The sequence below is a fragment of the Bubalus bubalis genome, chromosome 20, assembly GCF_019923935.1.
Source record: "Bubalus bubalis isolate 160015118507 breed Murrah chromosome 20, NDDB_SH_1, whole genome shotgun sequence".
Taxonomy (NCBI): domain Eukaryota; kingdom Metazoa; phylum Chordata; class Mammalia; order Artiodactyla; family Bovidae; genus Bubalus; species Bubalus bubalis.
Genome location: NC_059176.1, coordinates 20525718 through 20534297, shown reverse-complemented (window position 1 = coordinate 20534297; position 8580 = coordinate 20525718).

Here is an 8580-nt window from a genome sequence, read left to right as displayed (position 1 = left end):
GTGGGAACCAGTCAGTCTCTGATTCTTGAAATGGATGGAATTCTGAACTGCGGATGCCTGCCATTTTCCTTTTTGCTGAGGTTCTTGAAGTTATGTTTATTTCACTCTGGAATCAAGTATTTTAAATTGGCTTTTTTTATATTAATGACCTTCCACAGTGATTGTTTCTAACAACCTGTTTTATAAAGTTCTGGACCTGGAGTTCCCTAAGAACTGCATTTTCCTTTCAATTAGGAATATACACAAGAAACAGGTGTGTGTTCTATGCAGTTTCAGAGCAATAAGCACAGCTGGTAAGTTAAGACTCGGGTGCTGAACCTTTTGATAGTATCAGTGATTTTTTTTTAAATACATAGAAGCAAAAGGATTAAACTCTACTTAAAAAAAAAAACATAAAACACTAATTTCTTGTTTAAATCAATGACCTTTCCATATGTTCAAAATGGAGCAAAAAGCCCAAACTCATCATTTCCTTTAACATTGCTTTTTTGAAAAATCAGATATTTCAAATGATAGAAACAATGGTGTGAAGTGCCCTTATCTGCTCAAACCTAAGGAAGAACATTTTTACAAAGTAGTGTTATATAGGAAATGATTAGGTTTCAGTTTAGTAGGAGTTTAAAAGTGCTACATACTATTTGAAATTATTGTTTACAGATTAGTGACATGGGCTGGAGGGAGGATCCAGTTGGCGTCTGATTTCCAGATACCCTCACACATATAGTACTTCCAAACTCAAGTCCAGCCATAAGCTTTTTTGCTAACACGTCAGAGTAATCTGTATTTTTGGTATGTGATTTCTACTTTTATAGACTTGTTTTAAAATAAAACACATTTTTTTTAATAAAAAATGAAAAAAAAAGATTCCTGTCCATAGCAAGAGGCTTGTCCATAGATCTTCCTGGACAATCTCATCCTCAGTTATGACTGCTCACATGGATGAGAGACAATGCCCTTAAGCTTCCTTGTTCTTCAGTCATTCATTCGTGTCCAACTCTTTGCTACTCCATGAACTGTATAGAATGCCAGACTTCCGTATCACCAACTCCCAGAGCTTTGTCAAACTCATGTCCATGGAGTCGGTGATGCCATCCAACCATCTTATCCTCTGTCTTCCCCTTCCTTCCCCCCTTCAATCTTTCCCAGCATCAGGGTCTTTTCCAGTGAGTCAGTTCTTCACATAAGGTAGTCAAAGTATTGGAGCTTCAGCTTTAGCATCAGTCCTTCCAGTGAATATTCAGGGTTGATTTCCTTTAGGATTGACTGGTTTGGTCTCCTTGCAGTCCAAAGGACTCTCAAGAGTCTTTTCCAACACCACAGTTCAAGGGCATCAATCCTTCAGTGCTCAGCCTTCTTTATGGTCCAACTTTCACATCCGTACATGGCTACTGGAAAAACCATTGCTTTGACTGTGGACCTTTGTTGGCAATGTAATGTCTCTGCTTTTTAACTTCCTAAATTCTTTTAAGTTTAAATGAGATCTGTGATCTACACCCCTTAGTCTTTTTAAGGAGCCTTATATGTGACTGAATACTCTGACTTTTTGATCTTTCTGAGGTATAGGCAAAAGGTTGTACAATCATACTCTAGGTTTTTTTGTCTAGAGCATACTTTCTCTTAATTTTAGTATCTTTTGCAATCTGGATAGTCTGGAAATTTCTCAAATCCTTGAGTCCTCCTTCCTATTTATTTAACAGTTTTACCCTAAATTTATCTCATTCTTCTCACATTTCACTATAAATATCAAGAAGATCATTCAACACTTTCCCCAACTAAATATGTAAGTGTTGCTGTATTTTCAACATTTTGTGTGGAAAAATCTCAGCTAAATATTCAGTTTTGTCATTTACAAAGTCTGCTTTCCACATAACAGCAAGACATACTTCCAGTAAACTTACCGCCACTTTAAGAAAGGATCCCGTTTCTACTGTTTCTCACTTCCTTCTTAGCTCCCATTGGCAGTAACTTTCACGTCCATATTTCTAACAGTTTATTCATAATGATTCATATATTTTCTGAAACAATTTCAATATTCATTATCACACTTCTCACCTTATTCTAAGTCTTCAGTAACAGAGTCACTACCATCTATATTTCTTACAATCTATTCAAAGCAATCCAGGCATTTTCTGTCATGCTTCTCAAAACAGATGTATGAGAAAAGAAATGTTAGCAAATTATAAATTTTAAAAACTTATGAATATGTTAAAGTTTTCAAAATCCAGAAAACTAGCATACTATGTTTTATTAATAAAACCGACTGAAAACCCTCTATGATACTTTCTCTCCTCTATTTTTTGATTACCTCATCATATTCCAAATAACTTAAAAATATAAATTTTATCAGAGAGAAGAAAAAGATAATTCTGTTATTCCTCTAACATAAATGATTATTTTTGATATGATAGAAATCTTTCTTTTTGCTTCACAATCTGTTATTGGAAATCCCATGTAAAATTTTAGAATTATTATAAAATTTGGGTAAAATCCTTTTCAAGTATTTTCTTATCTGAATGGTAAGATTTCAAGGACCATACAGTTTTCTTGGGTATTCTCCAATCTTAAATACTATTTGACCTGTTCACGGACGTTCATCAGTTTGCCACTGATTCTTTATAACAGATCTATATTATTATTTGTTGTTGTTGTTGCAATTGTTAATGTCACCATTTTGTGTCGATTGAGAAGTAATGTTAAATATAGTTCCCTTATGTTGATATGATTTCACTTCTTGTCGTGAATTGGATAATCAAAAATACAAGGGCCTACTCAATACAACCACCACCAACTTAGCAATGAATTTAAATAGGAGTTTCTGATTGAAATCCATATTTTTCAGTCCATTTCAGTTTCAAGGTGGCATTTTTGTGGACCATTTTAAGAAACTGTCAAGCTTCAGGAGATGAAACAGATATATTAAGATGTGATCTGATACTTTAGAATACATAAAATGTGTGACCTCACACATACATTCAATCTTTATGGTGGTGCTTCTGCAAATACAGAAATTCTGAAAAATTCTATTTTGTATGATTCTCATAAAATATTTTTCTCTGGTCATAGCTGTGTAAACTGTATCATTGAGCATAATCAGGATAGAAAAGAACGTTTGGAATAGGTGACAATGAGTTTGAAATCTTGTGTCTACAATCTTATACATAAGATTACTAGAAGAATTTTCCACATACTAAATTATTGTTTAGTACATTTCAACCCTTGTTTCTCCTCTGTTACCCATAGTTTTATTCCTGATGCCACAGAGTATGTTTATTTGCAAGTCTGGCCTTGTCCTTGTGTTTCACAATGCCAGATGAATCATCACATCAGTAGGGGGAGTATAGGAAAATGACTAGCTATATAACAACTATACACAGAAGTGATACATATATTCCATTAAGCTCAGTCTAATCATGTCCTCAAATTATCTTCATTTGGATCCTCAAAATACCTGCAGCCATCCCAGCACCACTAAACAGGAGAATTATGATGAAGAAGAAGTAGAAATTGCAGTTGGCTAAAATATCTTATTTTGGCAAATCGTACAGAAAAATGATTCATGTAGTATATTTTCAGGACCCCTCCCAAGCTTTTGAAGGGGTCCAAAGGGCCATAAATAAAGGGTGATAAAACTTTAAGGAAAATTTTCTCCTCTAAGGAAAGTGATTCATCCTAGGTCTTTTGTAACTTCGCGTTAAGTCCGGCTCTTTGTGCCACATGGACGGCAGCCCACCAGACTCCTCTGTCCATGGGATTCTTCTCCAGGCAAGAATATTGGAGTGGGTTGCCATTTCTTCCTCCAAAGGATCTTCCCAACTCAGGGATCAAAACTTTGTCATTTTTATCTCCTGCATTGGCAGGCAGGTTCTTTACCATTAGCACCACCTGGGAAGCCCCATGTGTTACTTAGTTGATGGCAACTCCATTAAGAAATGTGGAGTGATTTGGACTTAATTTTTTAAATCACACTGTCTGTTCTAAATTGCTAAAGTCACATCTAAATAGTAAACCGTTCAAAGTATACTCAGATTCCAAACTATTACTGTGACTTGATTTTTCATCGACTTTCATTTGTATATTTTAATAATGTCCTAATGTATTTCTCTTATTTTGCTTTTCCTTTCATCTACTCTCAACATACCAATATGACTGCTATATTTAACATTCAGTTATATCTAAGTTGGATCATGGTGCTTCTCTGCTCAGCACCCATGACTCGTCATCTTACTTAAGTAAAAGTCAGAGTCATTACAGTGGCCCAAGAGGCCTGGACCCCTCACTCCTTGGCCTCATCTCCCTTTACTCACTCACTCTCCTCAGTTGTGACCACACTGGCCTCTTTACTGCCTCACACATGTTAGGCAGTTGCACAGCTTATGATCTTAGCCCTCGCAGCTCCCACTGCCTGGAATAACTGTGTCCATATGTTCCCAGGGCTTGTCCTCTCACTTCCGTCAGGACTTTACTCAAAAGTCACCTCATTGAGGATTTCCCTGGCCATCTTATCTATAATTTCACCCTTGTCTACTGCCACAGATTCTTCAGATTGCTTTTCTTGCCCTCTTTATTCTTAGTAATTATCATTTTCTAAATGAATATGTGCTTTATTTATTTTTGTTTGTGTATTTTTCTCATGCATAGTCTTTACCACTAAAAAATAATCTCTGTGAAGCAAATGTATTTGTCCCTTTTATTCACAGTGCCCTTCTAATGCACAGAAGGGTGTATAGCATAAAGCAGGTGCTCAATAAATATTTTAAATAAATATTTTTAAATAAATGACTTTTGACTTGGAGAATACACAGTCACCTTTTGTTTATCATCCTCTTGAATTGTTCTCAAGTCCTTCAAAACAAAACTTATAATGTCAGTGTGTTACAATATTTTGCAATGACCTACAAAGTATCATCATCGTGATATGATTGGCTTTTTAATTTTCTTTTTTATTGTATGCCTCTTGGGTCAGGGTTTGTGACACAATCATCTTTATATTCTTGGTGTGTAGTTTATCAACTGTAATACAGTAAGCTTTTGAATAATATACACCAAAATAATCCTACAATTAAGCAATCACATTGCCTGAATACCAATAATAAATTTTATTCTGAGACACAGAGGTAAGAGTTGTTCTCTCCTCTAGATAAAAAAGAGTCGACAGGTCAAATATTTAATTGTAAAACCTAAGTTAGACACTAAGTTAGACAATCCTTGGAGTTCCATATTTAGCAAGAAAGTAGCATTACAGTTGCTCAGAAGTTATAATCAGAGACAAGCCCATAATGGATTATTCGATTAAACTAGCTGTTAACAAATCATGAGGCATGTAATAAAGGCCCTCTTGGGTCCAAAAGACCTTTCAGTATTTTTCTTGTCAATGAAAAGGGGAGAATCACTTGAAATGTTCAAGTATCCTATTCACTTGTGGATTACACTCTGGAGCAGCATCTCCCAAAGTGTATAAAGAAAATTACCTTCATGATATGTTGATTTGATGAAATAGGTTAAATGAAAAGAATCAGGAAGGACCTAATTGGTGAAAGAAAGTGAAAATGACTTTTTTACTGCAGGATTTCTCCCAGCTTTATTTATTTATTTATTCTTGGCTGTGCTGGGTCTTCATAGCTACATGCAGGCTTTCTTGAGTTGCGGTGAGTGGGGGCCACTCTTTGTTGCGGTGTGCGGGCTTTCTCAATGCAGTAGCCTCTCTCGTTGCAGGGCACAGGCTGTAGACACGCAGGCTTCAGTAGTCGTGGCATGTGGGCTCAGTGGCTGTGGCTCATGGACTTTGCTGCACGTGCCATGTGGGATCTTCCTGGCCCAGGGATAGAACCTGTGTCCCCTGAGTTGGCAGGTGGATTCTTAACTACTAGACCACCAGGGAAGCCCTCTCCCAGCCTTTGATATGTGTGGCGATTCATCAAGGAATGAGTACAAAAGCCCATATTCTTTACAAGACTTTGTTTAGAGAGCCCCTTTATTTGCTTTTCCTTGCACCTTTACTTTGAGATACATTTTAGAGGCATCTCCATAAACAGCAAATCCTGATGTGTCCTAACAGTTTTCAGAAAAAGAGACCCACAGCAGAGACCCTGGCTTTGGGTAATGGACTCCACAGATTGTTACCATGTGCTGTGACCGTGTTCCAGCTCAAACTGTCTTCATTTCACACAATGCCTTAACAGTCATTCATATTTACTACTGAGATACATATTTCATTGCTTTATTCATGCAATGATTTTTTTCCCTTTAAAAAGACCCATTAGCTCATAGTTGACAGGATCTTCTAATGCTACCTTAGAGTGAGTAATTCTGAGAAACTATATTAGAGTAGTCCCCCTATGGATTCTAATGGTTCAAACTACTGTAGTAGTTTGCCAACCACCATTGATATTGTTGTCAGGCCCTGTGATGTGATCTAAATACTTTGCAAATACGAAACATTTTTCTGTTAACCCTGTTTGGGACTAGCGGCATTCTCATTATATCATTTGGCAGAGGCCGCTTTTTCCAACAGAATATTCTCCATATCTGAAATATTACACAAGACAGTATGGCAGCTGTGTGAAAAGCTGGTTGATTTCGAAGTGATCTCCAGCTTTATGATTGTCTGAGTTTCAAAATAGAATGAGTGTGATTACAGCCTATATAAAATGTTACAGGCTACAGAAAGGCTGGCTCCAAATCAAATGCCAAATAATGCTACATTCTATTGTACTTTAGAGTTGTTGAAACATTTAGAAAACATTGGGTTTGACTTAACAAACATTTATTGAGCACTCATTGTATGCAAAATAGTTTGTTCATGCTAATAATCCCTGGAGCAAAAATAGTCTCACTGTTTAATTGGGAAGCATTTATGGTATACCCAGTGAGATGGTGCTTTTCAATACCATTGTAATTCTGTGTAGCTAATATTCATCCAGGCCATATAAGCAATGTGTGAAGATAATTAAATGAGTGTAATTGGAAAAGGATTAATAATGCTGACAACGTAGTCACTCTAACTCCACATCAATTCCCCTTTTGATGAATTGGGCAAGTCAGACATGTGATTTGACAGGGTTGGATGCTGAGACAGGAATTATGCCAATAATTTCACCTATTAGAGATTCAGTTCAGTTCAGTCACTCAGTCATGTCCGACTTTTTGCGACCCCATGAATCGCAGCATGCCAGGCCTCCCTGTCCATCACCAACTCCTGGAGTTCACTCAGACTCACGTCCATCGAGTCAGTGATGCCATCCAGCCATCTCATCCTCTGTCGTCCCCTTCTCCTCCTGCCCCCAATCCCTCCCAGCATCAGAGTCTTTTCCAATGAGTCAACTCTTCGCATGAGGTGGCCAAAGTACTGGAGTTTCAGCTTTAGCATCATTCCTTCCAAAGAAATCCCAGGGCTGATCTCCTTCAGAATGGACTGCTTGGATCTCCTTGCAGTCCAAGGGACTCTCAAGAGTCTTCTCCAACACCACAGTTCAAAAGCATCAATTCTTCAGTGCTCATCTTTCTTCACAGTCCAATTCTCACATCCATACATGACCACAGGAAAAACCATAGCCTTGACTAGACGCACCTTTGTTGCCAAAGTAATGTCTCTGCTTTTGAATATGCTATCTAGGTTGGTCATAACTTTTCTTCCAAGGAGTAAGCGTCTTTTAATTTCATGGCTGCAGTCACCATCTGCAGTGATTTGGGAGCCCCAAAAAATAAAGTCTGACACTGTTTCCACTGTTTCCCCATCTATTACCCCTGAAGTGATAGGACCAGATGCCATGATCTTCGTTTTCTGAATGTTGAGCTTTAAGCCAACTTTTTCACTCTCCACTTTCACTTTCATGAAGAGGCTTTTGCATTCCTCTTCACTTTCTGCCATAAGGGTGGTATCATCTGCATATCTGAGGTTATTGATATTTCTCCAGGCAATCTTGATTCCAGCTTGTGCTTCTTCCAGCCCAGTGTTCCTCATGATGTACTCTGCATATAAGTTAAATAAGCAGGGTGACACTATACAGCCTCGACGTACTCCTTTTCCTATTTGGAACCAGTCTGTTGTTCCATGTCCAGTTCTAATTGTTGCTTCCTCACCTGCATACAGGTTTCTCAAGAGGCAGGTTAGGTGGTCTGGTATTCCCATCTCTTTCAGAATTTTCCACAGTTTATTGTGATCCACACAGTCAAAGGCATTGGCATAGTCAGTAAAGCAGAAATAGATGTTTTTCTGGAACTCTCTTGCTTTTTCCATGATCCAGTGAATGTTGGCAATTTGATCTCTGGTTCCTCTGCCTTTTCTAAAACCAGCTTGAACATCAGGAGGTTCACGGTTCACATATTGCTGAAGCTTGGCCTGGAGAATTTTGAGCATTACTTTACTAGCGTGTGAGATGAGTGCAATTGTGTGGTAGTCTGAGCATTCTTTGGCATTGCGTTTCTTTGAGATTGGAAAGAAAACTGACCTTTTCCAGTCCTGTGGCCACTGCTGAGTTTTCCAAATTTGCTGGCATATTGGGTGCAGCACTTTCACAGCATCATCATTCAGGATTTGAAATAGCTCAACTGGAATTCCATCACCTCCACCAGCTTTGTTCG